The following is a 15,628-nucleotide window of genomic DNA, read 5'->3' as shown; positions in this document are numbered from 1 at the left end:
GGACTTAATACATTCCAGAAGGAAGCAATTAACAGAGCAGTCAGGTATGCAGTCAAGCTCAGGGTGAGTCAGCCTTTTTGTCTTGCATATCCCCCCACCCCCACCACCATTTCTATTTTTATTTTATTTTATTTTTTAATTTTCCAGAGTCCTAAATCTTGTTCTTTAAAGAATGGAAACACTGCAACAAGTCTGGGCTGAAACCTAGAATAGAACATCCTGACAAACAGCCATGCCCCTTGAATGACAGTCTGGGGCTCCCAGTTCACTGCCTTGTTGCAGCACATACTTCTCAAATTTAATAGGCACTCAATTTAACCGGCATGTTGCTTATTGCACTGGCATCAGTTCTTTCAGTTTGAACATATATCTTCACACCTTCATAGATATATATTAAAGAACCAGGGTTCAAAGAAATATAAAAAGGACACACATCTACCATTTTGACAGAACCACCATCAACAGCATTTAAACCAAATGCTCTTGCACCAATCAATCTTGAAAATAAAACATACCTGGACAATATGTGGCAGTTCAAATACCAGGCTGAGTCTAAAATCAAAGTCCCACTCAGATCATGGAACTCACTGGGTAACCATCTCTCAGTCTAACCTACCTCACAGGGTTGCTGGGAGGATAATATCAGGTGGGAAACCATGCATTGCCCCTGTGCACAGCAGAATATAAATGTAATAAATAATAATGAAAATTGCCTCTCTTCTGTTACGATAGCCCAGAGGAACCCAAAATCAATGAGTACTCTGACAAGCAGGACCCCTTCTGTTGCCTTCAGGGCTGCAGTGGCAGAGCAGGCAGGAATTAGCAAATATCTGTGCCAGAGGTAAGGGCTGAAGGCAGCTCACATTCTAAGCACAGGGCAATTCACAGAAGGGAGCTAGCTCATTAAAGGAATCGCAGTACAATATATCCCCCAGCACTTCATGATCAGGTTCAGATAGCAGGACAACACACACACAAGATCTGAATGTAGGTTATCATCAAACAGTAGGCTATTTCTGAAATATATGCTATCTGAACCCAGCCCAGATAACAAACCATGAACAACCTACAGTTCACAACCCAGCAACAAGTCTTGATGAATTGTTTCTGGTTAAACAAAGCTGTGCTAAATTGTGACCCACAATTTAGCCCTAGAACATGTTACCTTTTTGTCTCATTCAGGTCAGAACTGAAGGCTTCCTCGCCTGAGACGTCCAGAGCCCCACTAGAGCAGTGCTGCAGCTATCAATGCCACTTAAATGACCTACTCATGGAGTTTTACTCATGAGAAAGCCTTATTCCTAAATTAAGTTCTCCTGTAACTGACAACCAGCTGAGCCTGTTCAGTTGATTGTATTTCTGCACCAGCTTTCTGAAACAAGCTGTTTACAAAAATTTCAGTGCATAAAAACCACAATCAAGTAAAAACATAGCAAAACATTTATGAACAACAGTAAGAAGTGTAACAGTGTCAAAAACCCTAGTTAGAACAAGGGCAGGTCAGCACCTGTCTGTAGTCCAGACAGGGGGCCATTTGTGACTAGAGAAGAACATTTGACTGTTCTCTCCCAGGAAGGTCCCATGGATAGCCTGCTCTGAGAAAGATTTCTCCAGAGAGGGTAAGCCAGCTCCTCACATTGCATCTGCTGGATGGGACCTGCTTGGGTGGAGAAGTCATCTCAGAAGCCCACAACTCTGTATGTGTGTATAATTTCCACAGTATGGCTCTTCTCCAACCAAGACTTATCTGAGGAGTGAGGCTGCTGTGAGGAAGTTTCTATGGTATGGCTTATTTCTTCATAGCCTCGGGGTCTAAAGGGACTGAAATCAAATATGCACTAATGTGATGAGTATCCCCGTATATGACCAGATTAAACAGTTGATGGTTGATTTAAGACAATGATCCCATTATAGACTAAGTCAAATTAATTATTTTCCATGAATACCCATGGTTAAACTATCATTAACCATCATTAAACTAAAATGATAATATCCTGACCAATAAAAAGGGGTGATGGTAAAAGGTCAGGCAAAAATGAACATCTCACTCCTAAATAGCAAATAATAAACAGCACTTATTTATAAAACTTTATAAAATGTAATTTGAAACTGAATCTCAAAAAGTATAAAAATGTAGTTCCTTGGTGATTTATTATTGCTCTTTCAGTGTAGAATTTGCATCCTGTCTTGACTTTTTTTCACAATTAACAATAGAATTGTCCTGATCTGCAACCAAATGCAGACAGTATGCAATCCTGAACTTTGGGATGGAAAGTCTGCATGCCTTTTGCACTACGGAGCGATCTGCTTAGAGACAAGGTGGGCACTTAAGAAACCAACAGATAAGATTGGCTCCATTCAAAGAAAGGGTAGAAGTACTTGCTGGGAGGGGTATGGACTCTTCCAATTTCTAGGTGGGGCAGTTGCTTGATAACTAACAGCTGTAAACACAGTCAGCTTTCCCATTTCAGATGTTTGCAAAATGTCCTCAAAGCATCCAGGCTAAAATAAAATAAAGTGATGATATGAAAAAATTGGACACATCCTGAAGATTAGAAAAAGTTATAGAAAGTCGTAAGCAATAAAAGAAGTTAAACGTTTCCTTTTAAAATACAAATGGAAAGTGGGGGAACCCGCCACCCTTGGAGAAGGCTGATTCCTTTCATCTTGCCAGGGCCGTGGCTTCGTGTGGGTGCAGCTGCCTTGGCAGCCAGCCCAGCAGCGTAGGTGTTGTTCTCTGAACAAAAGTTCAGGGCTGCCAGATGAGCCATATCACCTCCATAGAGAACTTTGTCCTTTAAACCTAGAAATGATTTGCTTCAGTAGAACAGTCAGATATGTCCTCAGCTCACTTGACAATCTCTGTAAAATATGCGGAGACAAAGGCTTGTGTTCCCTTTTTTTCACCTTCCAAGGCATCCTTGCTTCGCACATTCAAGGCTCTTGGCTGCCTTGACAACACAACACCTTAGAACATTAATACAAAGCCTTTCCTTGGTCCAATGGTGCAGGGCGGGGGAGCAAGGAAATCTGCATGGCCACGTGATCATGTGTCATTGGGTAGTCAACACTAAAAATCTTCCAGTGTTAATATTGTCACTGTGGTTTGGGGACAACAATATGCCAGGTGCCATCCAGAGCAAAGAAACCCTTATAGAGAGAGGAATTTATTCCCAGAGAAATATTGTGCTTGATTTGGAGTACAACTCTCACCAGCCTCAGCCAGCATGGCTAAGGGCCCATGTTAATGGGAGATGTTTTCCTAGAGTAGGAGCAGATACACTGGGAAGAGAAATAAGATTCAATGTCTTATAATCACAGGTAAAGAGTAAAAAAGGCTTGAGTAAATGCAATGCTGCCATGAAATTGATTTAGAAAATGTCCAGGAGGCATCAAGCAAGCATGTTGAACTTTCAGCCAAAAGCTGAATTCTATCTTGGAGACTTACCAGAATATTGTAGCTTATTACCAGTAACGAAGCCTTAGGAGAGGTGCTTCTTTTTTGGGGGCGGGGGGGAATGGAAAAACTGAGAAACCATCAAAACGTTAGTAATTAGGGAAAGTGGTGAGGCAAGGAGAAGAGTATATAACCATCCAGAGGATGCCAGAACATGGATGAGTCCCCTTGGCCTGAGCTTCTTCAATTCTGACATAAAGGATATGGAAGACAACATAGGGAAATTAATGGGGCAGAGACATGGAAATATATGATTAATGTTGTCAGCAGAACCATCACCATTGGGGTGATAATGAAACCATATAATAATGAGCATCTCTCTCTCTCTCTCTCTCTCTCTCTCTCTCTCTCTCTCTCTCTCTCTCTCACACACACACACACACACACACACACACACTACATTTATACTCCATCTTTTTTGCTCTTGCAAGGTATCCAAGGCAGCTTACACACTTTTCCTTCTGTCCATTGATTCTCAAAACAACTCTGTGAAGCAGGATAGGTTAAAAGTCTGCAACTGGTTCTAGTCAGCCAGTGAACTTCATGGCCACATGGGCACTAGAACCTGATCTCCCAGATCCTCAGTCCAGCACTTCAACCACCACACTGCACTGGCTCTTGGGAAAACCACAGGAACATGGAGGGCCCTTGTACAATAGGAACAATGTGCATGTCACTTCTGTATTGTCACAGTGAGGGCTGAAAGAGGTGCTCCCCAGTGGCCAGGCCCGTCATGTGGGGTCCCACTCACTGGATGACGACTTCCACTGCAGTACCTGCACTGGAGTGACTGACATTTTATAAATATGTAAACTGAATGACCCTACCTAGCCTGTGTAGTTCTGCTTTTTTCAGAGTTCTGATATTATCCATTAAGTTTGGTAAGATCTGTGCTCAGAGCTTACATTCATTTCCTGCTTTACTCACAGAAATCTTAGCACAGTGGAAAATTCTTAACTGTTATTAAGAGACAGATCACTAGTTGGCCAAAGGTGTTTGAACAGATACGTACTGGACCAGCAAAGTGATGTTACATGACTAAAATCCCAATACAAGGGGAACACAAGGGGTTTTTTCCTAAAGTTTGTTTATTTATTTATTTAGGAGACTTCTATGCCGCCCCATTCGCCGAAGCCTCGGGGCGGCTTACATCCATAAATAAACATCCTTAAAATAATATAAATTAACAGTATAAATTAAGTTTAACAACAAAACAACAAAAACATACACATCACATTCTTTTCATAAGCATTGCTTAAAGAGAATTTAGAATTAAGAAAGGTGATTCTAAATCTTACCTAATAAATGTTTTACTGTGCTTCTAATTAGCAGCATTTTAACAGTTGCATTTTATAGTGACGTTATAGTGATGTTTTATATTGTTTTAATAATTAATGTTTTTATAGTAGTTTTATATTTATTGTATTTTTATATATTTTGTAAGCCGTCCTGAGCACTCAAAGCAATAGGACAGGGTATAAATGCCTGTAATAAATAATTAGCTGCAGGCAAAATCCATTGTTTTTCTGTGAATATATCCCAGTTTGTCCTTGGAGACTCTTTACCTTAGTATTACCCTGTTTGTTACTTGGTTTGGCATGGGAAAGTTTGGAACAGCAGTCATCTGACTCTTTGTTGTGTTAACAATCTGGCTAGTGCTGGGGCCTCGAGTCCAGTGATATCCTGGGGCCATCTTGGAGGAAGGCATCTGCAATGGGCTGGGAGGCAGACATGAACTCAGCAGAGGGGGTACAATATGGGGAAGCAGATGGCTTCAGCTTTTTGGCATGGGAGTGGTTTACAACACACACTCCCACCACCACCACCACACACACACATACCCCACCACCACCTCCCTTTTTCTGGTAAAGTTGGCTCATTAGATTTCAGAAATACTGATGTCAGAAAGACTTAAGACGTGATTCAACAGTTTCTTGCAATGATGAGATTCAACGTGGACTTGAAAGTAAAGACTTGAGACCTGGAGTAAAGGACTTGAACACAACACTGCCACCATGAGCCTGATTGTTTGTCAGGCACAAGGAGGTAAAAAACTATGAGATAATCACACAGTGTCCCTTGCCATGATGTGTGAACTTGACCAGTCTGTTGGTGAGTGGGGCTGCATGAAAATTAGGCCAAGATGAAATTAGGCTGAGGGTCGCATGTGGCCCATAGGAAGGAAGGTTAATCACCCCAGGTTTAGTGTGGCCTGATTTGTACTAAGTTATCAAACTGTTCATTGAGTTCAGTGCTGGCTAGGTAAGGCCATCCTTCTCTCTTTCACTTTCTCTTTTGGACTAGTCCCAAATAATACAACTATTTTTGTTCTTTTTAGGAGGAGTAAATGGGATCTCTGTGCTTGTATGATTAGTAGGCTACTGTAAGAGGATTGGAGCTAATGTCAGCTAGGGAGGAGAAATTCATTTCTGTTCATTTTTAACTGGAACTGAAACAGTTTGCACCTTTTAGACTAAACATGAACTTGCAGGCAATCTGCAGTGAAGCCATATTATTTTGAGCTTTCAATATGATTTGGGGCCCAAAAACAATGTGTTCAACAGTATGCATATCTCTGAAAAATGCATATTAAAATCTGAATCTTTGAAAAATGTGCACAAATACTCTTTCACCAAGGGAAAAAGAATGTGCATATGTCAAAGAGGTGTACAGTTGATGCATGTATTTGGGAAAACATGCATGAAAATTCTCATGTGAAAAGTGGGGAGAGCTCATAATCTGCTATGAATCCAAGTTAAATAAGCTTCAAGATAGCATCTGGAGAACTACAGTGAGACTAAGCTTTTCTGATATGCACATTTCTAGTGTCGGCAAAATACTAGAAAGTTTGAAACACCTGTTGCACCTGTTTGAAATCACCACTGATTGCCACACTGCCAGAAATAAAGGTGAGCTGCTGCTATCTCACAAAATGTAATGGTGGAAAAGTACTTTGAACAGAAAACATTGTACTATTACAATATTCTATTACAATAGTCACAAAGAAAAGCTGCTCGTGAACAAAAACTGCCAGGGTTTTCCAAACCTCAGGAAAGTCTCTCATCATCCTCATCCTCATCATTACAAGCATTTATATCCTGCCCTCAGGATGGCTCATGCGATCCTATACACTGGGTAGGGTTGATGGAGTTTCTGTCCAGCAACATCTGGTGGGCATTCAATTCCCATTTCTGCTGTGCGTACCACGGAGTTAAATTTTGTTGAATATAATAGTATTTATTTCTGAGTAGAAATGTAAAGACTCGCAATGCTCATTTGCCAAACTGCCTTTCCTCTTTATGTATGTTCACAATTATAAGTCTTATTTTGAAACTGCTTGAACAGAAGATTTTGGTTTAGTAACATATGTTAAAAAAAACAACAACTACATGACCCATAAGCCTCTGTTCCAGATAAAGAAGTTTAAAGTCTTGATTTTTAAAGTGATTATTATTTATCCAATATATTTATATAATGTTGTCCATATTTTAAAAGATCTAAATATTTCTTCCCTCACTCCCCAGTGTTCATGACTTAGGCTTATTACATGTAAATCTGTGATAATTTCTGTATTGTTGTTAATGGCCTAGTTCCACTATACATTTTCTATAATTTCCATGACTGGAGGCATTTTTGCATTTTTGCTTTTGATCTCTCACTGCTAACTTAGTTTGTCCTTTAAGGCTACCATGTGGTAATCCACAAAATTAATCATTCATAAGAAAATTGGTTCAGTCTTAAGAAGTTTCTTGGATGCCTGAAAGCTGAACAATCAGCCATTTGGCCCATTTACTTCATGTTATAGCATAGAGGTCCTTGATAAACCAGATAGCTGACTGGTTTAGACCAGCTGAAAAGAAAGTGACCCATTTTAAACCAGTTTAAAAAATTGCTTGGGAGGGAAAAGGTCACCATCTGGTTTCTTCTGGGTCTTTCATAAAGGCTGTGATCTTGCACTGTCCCACTGAAATTAATGTGGCTTTGAATCCAGAACAGGGTAGATATCTTAGTGGCAGAGTATGATTTGTACAGAAAACATCCCAGGTTCAATCAATGACATTGCCATGTAAGGCTGGAGGGGAAAAAATCTGCCTAAGCCTGCAGTGAGCTCCTGCCAACCAGCATCGCGGTACTGAACTAGACAGAACAATGGTCTGATTTGGCGTTAGGCTGCTTGCTGTGTTTCTAAAGTGTTGGATGCAGGTAGCACCATGGATTTCAAGAAAGCAAGCTGTTTCTGGAACACCATATTTCAAACCACATATTGTATTAATTATCTAGCATGGAGCTAGGCTTTTATCTTTCCTTTTACTCTGGAGTAACGGTGCAGAATCTTAGCCTGGTGCAGGACCAGATTTAGTCCTCAAGATAATCATCAAGGATTCCCCTCAGGAAAATTGGTCCCAAGAGCCCCTCTGAAATGGAATTCAACTACTGGATTGAAAGAAGTTCTGCACCCGCTGCTGTAGAGGAAGTTTCATGGTCCTGATTTGGCTTGTGAGTATCAGGCACTGTGAGGGGAGCATTAAATCTTCTGGCCAAGCTATTTGCTTTTCAACCCCAACCACCCAAGTGTCATGCACGGTTTAAAAAAAAAAAAAAAGATTAAAAGCTTTCATTAACCACTTGCAACTCCATCAAGATGCTTGCCATCACCTTGCCATTGGTTAAAGATTATGTCCTGAAGGTACTCTCAAGATACTAAGTACTGAAGATACCATTTCATAAGCCCCCAACCAACTGGTTGGAAGTTATGTCACTTCGTAAGTTCCATCCTTTTCAAGGGTATTCATGATGGAGTAGAACCTCCTGGGAATTTACAAAAGAAAGCATTATGTTTTTGGAAATACTTGCCTGATATGTATAGGTATACATACATGAATACCACACAAAACATGAACAGTTCAAGGCTAGCTCATTGGCTCAACTTTAAAGATACCCCTAAATCGAGGTCCCAAAAAATCTTATTAATCACATTAATCATTATACTCAAATTTAGTATAATCACTGGAGATATATGGGGGTATATTACTAAGAAGTATGAAAAAGAATCTATGTTTGGCTGTGCACAAGTCCATCATGACTTAAAAACAAGCAAAGCTAAGCTCATCTTTCCCCACATACAAAGAGCAGCTTTCTGTCCTTAATATTACTTCAAAAAGCCTTTCTCCTGCTAACAGTCCTCAGAGCTGTGATTCTCAAAGGGTGGGTTGTGGCCCACAGATGCTTTCTGACCTTTTCCCATAGAGAGTGCACAACAAGGGGCCACCCTTTTAATTTCCCTTTTAATTTCAGGATTCTTTCTTTCTTTAATGGGGCTGACCACCATTACTGATTTGTGTTCTTTTTATGGGACAGACTGTTCCCTCCCACTGTAACTCACACATATAAAGTCACTCCTAGATTAACATTAAAATCACAACTAAAATATAGACATTCTTCAGTGTGAACTACCTTTGTGTTTTCTGTTATGGAAGGGAAAAGTATAGCTCAAAAGGAGTTACTTGACAAGGCTGTGTGATTTTACATGTGGGCTACACTTCAAAGCATCGACCTGCCTGGGAGAATCACTAAAATTAGTCTGTAAGAAGGTGTGGCTGTGTGTCAGCTTCACACACTCATATGAACATAGACGTTCTGATGATGGTGAGCAGGCCTATCACTATGCTTCTTCCTGGCTTGTGATCAGAGGCTGAACAAAAGGAGTCAAGCTCTCCTCAATGGTTGGAAATCCCATGCCAGCCTTTGGAGTGCAACAAAAACACCATAAAACAACAGTGATATTTTCCAAAGAGAAAGGAAGGCTACAATTCTAGTCATTTAGGGCACATTCCAATGCATGTTTAGACAGAAAAAAGAACTTCCAATCCTCAGCCAGCTTTGTTTGCTGGGAAATGCTGGGATTTTTATAAGTTTTTTTTCTTTCTAAACATGTATCAGATAATGCTTTTGCTAGACAGAGAGCTCTATTGGACACTGTAGAACTTACTTCTGAGTAAACATGCATAGGATTGCACTGTTAAAGCTCATGTAGCACAGCCCCCCAAATTCTCAGTGATTTGGTAATTATTTGGTAAACATAATAATCTGTATCCTAGTTTGGATGGATTAAAATAATAATTTTCCCAAAGTACCATTCCATGTTGTTCTGCATCTCTTTAAACTGAATTATCCCATACCTCTGCAGGGTGGAGTGGCATGTTTTCCTTCCATTCATTAGAAAAAGAGGTTTACTCATACAAATCTCGTGACACTCGAAAGTAAAGCTGTCACCATCATTCATAGAAGCCAAGGGCACCACCCTTAAACCCGTCTCTCCTTTCCTGTTCTAGAGTATCTTGCTTGTGCCTGGGGGATTCTCCTGTTCTGCCTAATCTATTACACAATAGATCAGGTTTCATGTAGGCAAAGGAGACTCTTCTGCCACAAGGACACACTTTTTGCTCCTGAGCACAGGTGTGAGAAAGGTCAAGCAGCTGTCTCTTCTGCAGCTCCCCTCACTACTTCCCCCTTTCTTGACTTGGATTTGTGTGTAATTTAACACTGCTTTTTTTGCGTTGTGTTATGAGATTAAAACTCATCAATAAAACAAACATTTAAAAGCAGCAAATGAAATGAACGCCTTCTCTGTCTAAGTTAAGCCTCAAGATGTTCTGGACCACAATTCCTCACATTTCTGAATCGTGACCACTGGCTGTGCTGACTGAGGCTGGTGGGAAGCTGGAGTCCAAAACAGCTGGAGGGCAGCAGGTTGGGGAAGGCTGAGCTAAGCTATCTTTGGTTGGCAGGCACTTGCTACGTTACGGGCTTCTTCAGGAGAGCTCGTACTGATGATGAGTGCCTTGTCAAGAGCTCTCAGAAAATGATTAGATTGGAGCCAGGTGTTTTAGGTCCTCCCTAGGCACAGGACTACTTTGGCATCATCCTCGTCTGATCCTGCATGCACAAAGTCACATCCTTGTAATTTGCGTTCACTAACTAGAGAATAACTACCACACTGTAGTGGCAGTGCCAATTGCAGGTTTGGAGGGCCCTTGGGCAAGACACAATCAGGAAGCATCCTCCCTCAGTAAATCTGCTGCCTCAATACCAGCTCCTCCTCTTTTTCATGACTGGTATCACTTGCATGCTTGACAGCAGAGAGCCAGTTTCCAAGTAGGCAGTGACGACATCTCCCCTCATCCTCCTTGTCCCCCCCCCCCCCCCAATCTTCTTTGGGCCAGAGCAGCAGGCAGGTAAGCACACAGGTTGTACTAGGGTACAGGTGGAGCGAGACCAGGGCCTTGTCAGTGACCCCTGCTGGTGCGAAGGACCTCCATGGATGCTGGACCATGACTGTCCTTGGTGCCAAGCCAGTGTACTGGCAGCCACTAATGAGGAGGATTTTCTTGTAGAGGAGGAAGCTGGATGGTCTCTCTGTGGGGTGAAATCCCTCCCATCGCCAGTGATTTTGCCTCACGCCCTGCCTTTCACACCTTTGTTGGTACAACTTGCAAGCAGCCTGTGACCTGGTGGGAGACTCGGCTTCATCCAGCCAGGCCTCTGGAATGCGTGCCAGATCCGCCTGCTCATCCAGGCTTGAGTCTCGAACAATTGTTGCTTTATTAAGAACCGATCTGGAATTGAACAAAGGAACAATGAGCAAGGCAGCTCAGGCAGGGACTGCCTCTAGGAACATGCTGCTTGGAAAGGAGCCCAGGCTGTCTGTCCCCTCTCCTCCTCACCTGGTCTGCCTCCATCTCTAGGCTGCAGTCCTATGTCCATTTTCCTGGGAGTAAGACTCATTTCTATCAATAGGAGGAGACATAAATAAGATTGGACTGTTAATGAGAGATAAACAAGAAGTTGGTCAGTTTGTATTTCAATGTGAACTTACATTTAAACGACTTATTTTATATTGTTAACTTGTTTTATATTGTTAATTTATTGTATTTTAATTGATTTATTTGTAAGCCGCCCCGAGGCTTCAGTGAATGGGGCGGCATAGAAATTTTCTAAATAAATAAATAAATGCATAACATAATGCAGTTTGATGCAAAATCTGCACATTTTACAAGTTTGTGATGCACTTTGCTGAAAAGAAAAAAATAGCTTATCAAAATTAATACATTTTTAAAAAATCTAAAACTGAATACTGAAAAGAAATACCCATGTCAAATACATATCCTTCCAAAAAATGCACACAAGGATGCTTAATCTGATGGTGAAAGTTACATCCATTTGTAAAAGTACAGATCAAGGTCCATAGATTTGGGGAGAATACATACAAAAATGTGGATTTTTTAAACGGAAACATATACAAAAATGCATACAAACTTTTGCACAGATCTGGAGGAAAAATTGCACAGTCCAATCTGGAACTGGGACAAAACAAATGAACTTGGGAAAATGAGAGCCATACTGACATGGTGATGTGGTGCTTAACAGAGACAGATCCTGATATTAACACTTTATATATTCAATTATCCTTATTGGGCATCTCCATTGCTGAGGATGCTGAGAATGCTGCTGGAAATTCCCATCACAGAATTACAGTCCCCAGCATCCCAGAGACAGTAAATATGATAAACCAAGTTAAACCTGCCATGCCAATTACACCCCAGGAGTCCTCACAGAACTAGCTTTACTCCTGGATTCTGCAATGTCAGGATCACGCTTGCTTTTTATCAGTCTTGGTTCTTGTGCTAGCTGCACATTTCCTCTGTTGTCATTCATGCTTGGACCACTTCAGCATCTGTTTCTGGCAGTTCCTTGTCTACTGCCTGACAAGGGGGTTGTGTCTGATGAGAGTTCAGAAGCTTCTGCCAGTACAGAATGTGGCTGCTTGTTGCTTATAATGGAATATGGAGATGGTATGAGGCCAATATTTGGCATGGTTGGCCATTCATTTCTAATTCCTATCCACACAGCCAGCCCTTCCATGAAACAGTGAATCCCACAGCTCATTCATCCCGTGTCTCATTTCTCGTAATTCTCACCTGAACTAATCTAGTCATCCACAGAACAGGAAAAATTGAAAACTTCTGAAAGTTAATCTCTCAACACATTGTGTCCCACTGCAAGGAACGCCCTACACCAACACCTCACTCCAGCAAGGTAGAACTACAGTGGGTGCTCCGAAGAGCCCTGCCAGTCCCTCTCTGACCAGGGCATTTCTTCCCTGGAACAGCTGCCTGGCTAGCAGCACTGTAGAGGGTGCTCCAGAGACTCCCACATGCGACAGTGAGGGAGTGGCTGGCAGGGCTCTCCAGAGGCAGAGGGCAAACAGGCAGGGACTCTGGAGCAGCCGCCCACCCTCTGCCTTGCTCCGAGATCCTTAGGTGGGCAGCCATGCTCTGGCTCACACTGAGAATCCTCTGCTGAGGAGCCAGGGGATGAGCAAGTGGCCCTCTGGAGAGCCACATCTGCAAGAGTCAGCATCCTGCATAGCTCTTCAGAGAGCCATCCAGGCTCCAGCGGGTCCTTCCTCAGAGCCAGGCATTGTGGGAGGAGTGGCACAGGAGACGGTCTGTGCTACAGTGATCACTGGTGCAGACTGGGAATGAGGGCAACTGCAGTCCATCTAGTCTGGAGGCCACCAGGAGGTCAGAGACGACTTTAGGTGGTTCTAAGCTGGAAGTCAGCTCCTGTTGATGAAACTCTGGGGTAGGAAAAGAGACAAAATCGGACAGCTGTGAACCTGCTCTGAGGTTGCTCCTGAGCCTAGGGTGTCCAGATGCAAAAGCAGATAGGGCTCTGGCACCTTGAACAGCTGCAGATAAGAGGACATTTGAGCAGATGCAGTTTATCCTGTAAACTCTTCCACATGATTAGTAAAGGACCAGGACTCCTCCCCCATTTTGCATCTGGACACTCTAAATCTGGCTTCTTTCTCTGTGGTTCCATGGTTGAATGCAACCTCCCAAATAGCTCTTTTACAAAAATTCTTTCAAGGTAAAATGCTGTTGCAAATATCCATATGGAAAGCTGGACTGATGGGTGGGATTGTGCATTACTTTCTTGTGACACATACCCAAACTAACCAAAAAGCGGGGGTGGGGGCATGCCTACCTTAAAGTAATATCTCATCCATTATCCATTCAAAGGGTTCTTAATAATGCAGTAATTCATGATGATCCCAAGAAAAAGAAAACTTACTGTGCCCTAATGGCTCTAGGAAAGTGGTGACATTTTAAAGGTGACTATTATATGTTTAAAACAATGCCACCACTTTGTTTGCTGGCAAAGGCCATATATAATAATAACCAGAACTAATTTAGTGATCCATATTACAGGAAAAAGCTTTTGAAAGTTAATCTCTCACCTGATCAACTGAAGGGCTTCAACATCTGCTCTTGAAGTAAATAGGATATTATATTTTAACACTGGACTCCTTTCTGGTTGGAAGTCATTGTTCATATACATGTTGTTCTTGAAAAAACTTGTGACAATAATTGAAGCTCATGTACTTTCAAATTATATTCCTGTGATGCGGAGATTAACAAATGGACAACAGTCAATTCTGAGAACCTGCATGGCCACAAAGAGACTCATTCCAAGCAAAATAACTCCCCACCACCCATTATTGGATGATCTGGAGAATGTGCTACTCTCACCACAGCTGAGCATTTATCTGCCAATCATGCACTTCATCTGGATGCTTACTGAGCAATATGGACTGCTTACAGAAATCTATATAGTTGAAACAGAAGTGGTGGGTCTTTCGTTTTGATTTTTCTTTCTATTTTATTGATGATGTTGTGAATGGTTGTTGTGAATGGATACACTTTCTGGCTATGTTCTTATTTGTTGCTGTTTCCTCTCTCTCTCTTTTGTTAAAATTACAAGAACATTTGCTTGTTCATTTGCTTCTCCCACTAGGTTCAAGATCCTCATAATCATCTTGACACCTATGCTAACTTTGCATCAGCAAATAGCACCTTCAGACATAGCTAGATTATCACAGTCACCTTTTTTGCAATCTCCTTCCTATATATTTTATCAAGAGCCTTTTTATTGACTTGGGTAGTGAGTAAGGCACAAGACTGAAGCAGTAAAGATTTCAGGGCACTCTACTCTCACACCAGCATTACAGCACACTTAAATTTAGTAAATTTTGACTGCATTTGGATTACCGTGATAAACAGGTGCACAGAATAAATTCAGGATAGTCCCTGCCTGCAGATTTATAGTCTAAAAGGCATGACACAAAAGGGGAAAAAAGGTGAAAGAAAAGAAAAAGTTGGAAATCCATGTTGTTTTTTAAAAGTTTTCATAATGAACAGATTGAATGGAAACAGTTCAGAATAGGAAGCTGATGGACACACAAGGATGACCACAGTGTAGATAGCTTGGTCCATGGAGCTACAGGTAGCTGTTTCAAAGACATGGAGAAGAATTAGGAAGGGGAAAACACTAAAGGGCAGATATCATCTATCCCAGCCCTTTCCAAAAGTGTTGGACTACAACTGCTCCAGATCAATTGGAGTCGTAGTCCAAGGCTCCAGGTTGGAAAATGTGACCTATCGCAAAGTGAGGGGAGCAAAAGGGGCATTTTCCTCCATGGGTCTATATTGGTCCAGGAATGCCAGGAAGCTCTATTCTCATCTACACTATTCCAAAGATGAACTCTCTTTGGAAGCAGGACACCCTGAGAACGCTCAGTGTGGGTTGGGATCAGCCTGCACTGGGTGGTTGGAGGTGAGGCCTGCATTTCTGAATCCTGTGTAGTTGCCTGAGTCACCTACACCTTCATAAACTCACTGGCCCAACTGAGTCTCCATGGATTGATTTGGGCTTCTGTCTTCATCCTCAGGCAGTTTCACGGGTTCATACACAGGAAGCCCTACATGCACCATGCTATTCCTTTTCTGTCAACAAAAATAAAGCAAAGCAATAAAGTGGCCTAAACCAATGAAGTTGTATTAAATAGTCACTTTTTTGTTGTTGTTTTCAGCACTCCTGTGCCTTTAAGTGAGACATGCAGGAGTTCAACAGGTAATACTTGGGGCCTTGCTCTGTGCTGGACAGAAGGGGATCTATTTCTCTTCTTCTGGCCATGTAATTATTAAAAGCACTTGAGCACATTGAGTAGGGATGTCAGATAAATGTGCAACAGATTCAAATGAGTTTCAATATTTATTAATGCAGCTTGTGAATGCCTTCACACACTGGCTTTTTCCAAGTCACATG

At 41.7% G+C, this 15,628-nt stretch overlaps 1 protein-coding gene across 2 annotated transcripts in view; it reads right to left on the bottom strand.

Moving 5' to 3' along the window:
• Nucleotides 1–4,560: 4,560 nt before the first annotated feature.
• Nucleotides 4,561–15,628, bottom strand: part of BRWD1 (bromodomain and WD repeat domain containing 1) — a 149,989-nt gene continuing 138,921 nt past the window's right edge. The window contains exons 49-52 of one of the 2 annotated variants that reach the window (XM_044442256.1): nucleotides 13,761–13,920; nucleotides 11,182–11,244; nucleotides 10,933–11,073; nucleotides 4,561–8,266 (exon numbers count right to left, since the gene is read on the bottom strand). The gene's annotated coding sequence lies outside the window, so the exon portion shown is untranslated. The remainder of the gene's footprint in view (nucleotides 8,267–10,932; nucleotides 11,074–11,181; nucleotides 11,245–13,760; nucleotides 13,921–15,628) is intronic. The other variant, XM_044442257.1, reaches the window with a different exon arrangement.

This window comes from Varanus komodoensis, unplaced genomic scaffold, assembly GCF_004798865.1.
Source record: "Varanus komodoensis strain SLA01 unplaced genomic scaffold, ASM479886v1 scaffold4, whole genome shotgun sequence".
NCBI classification, from domain to species: domain Eukaryota; kingdom Metazoa; phylum Chordata; class Lepidosauria; order Squamata; family Varanidae; genus Varanus; species Varanus komodoensis.
This window is presented reverse-complemented; position numbering and strand designations above follow the sequence as displayed.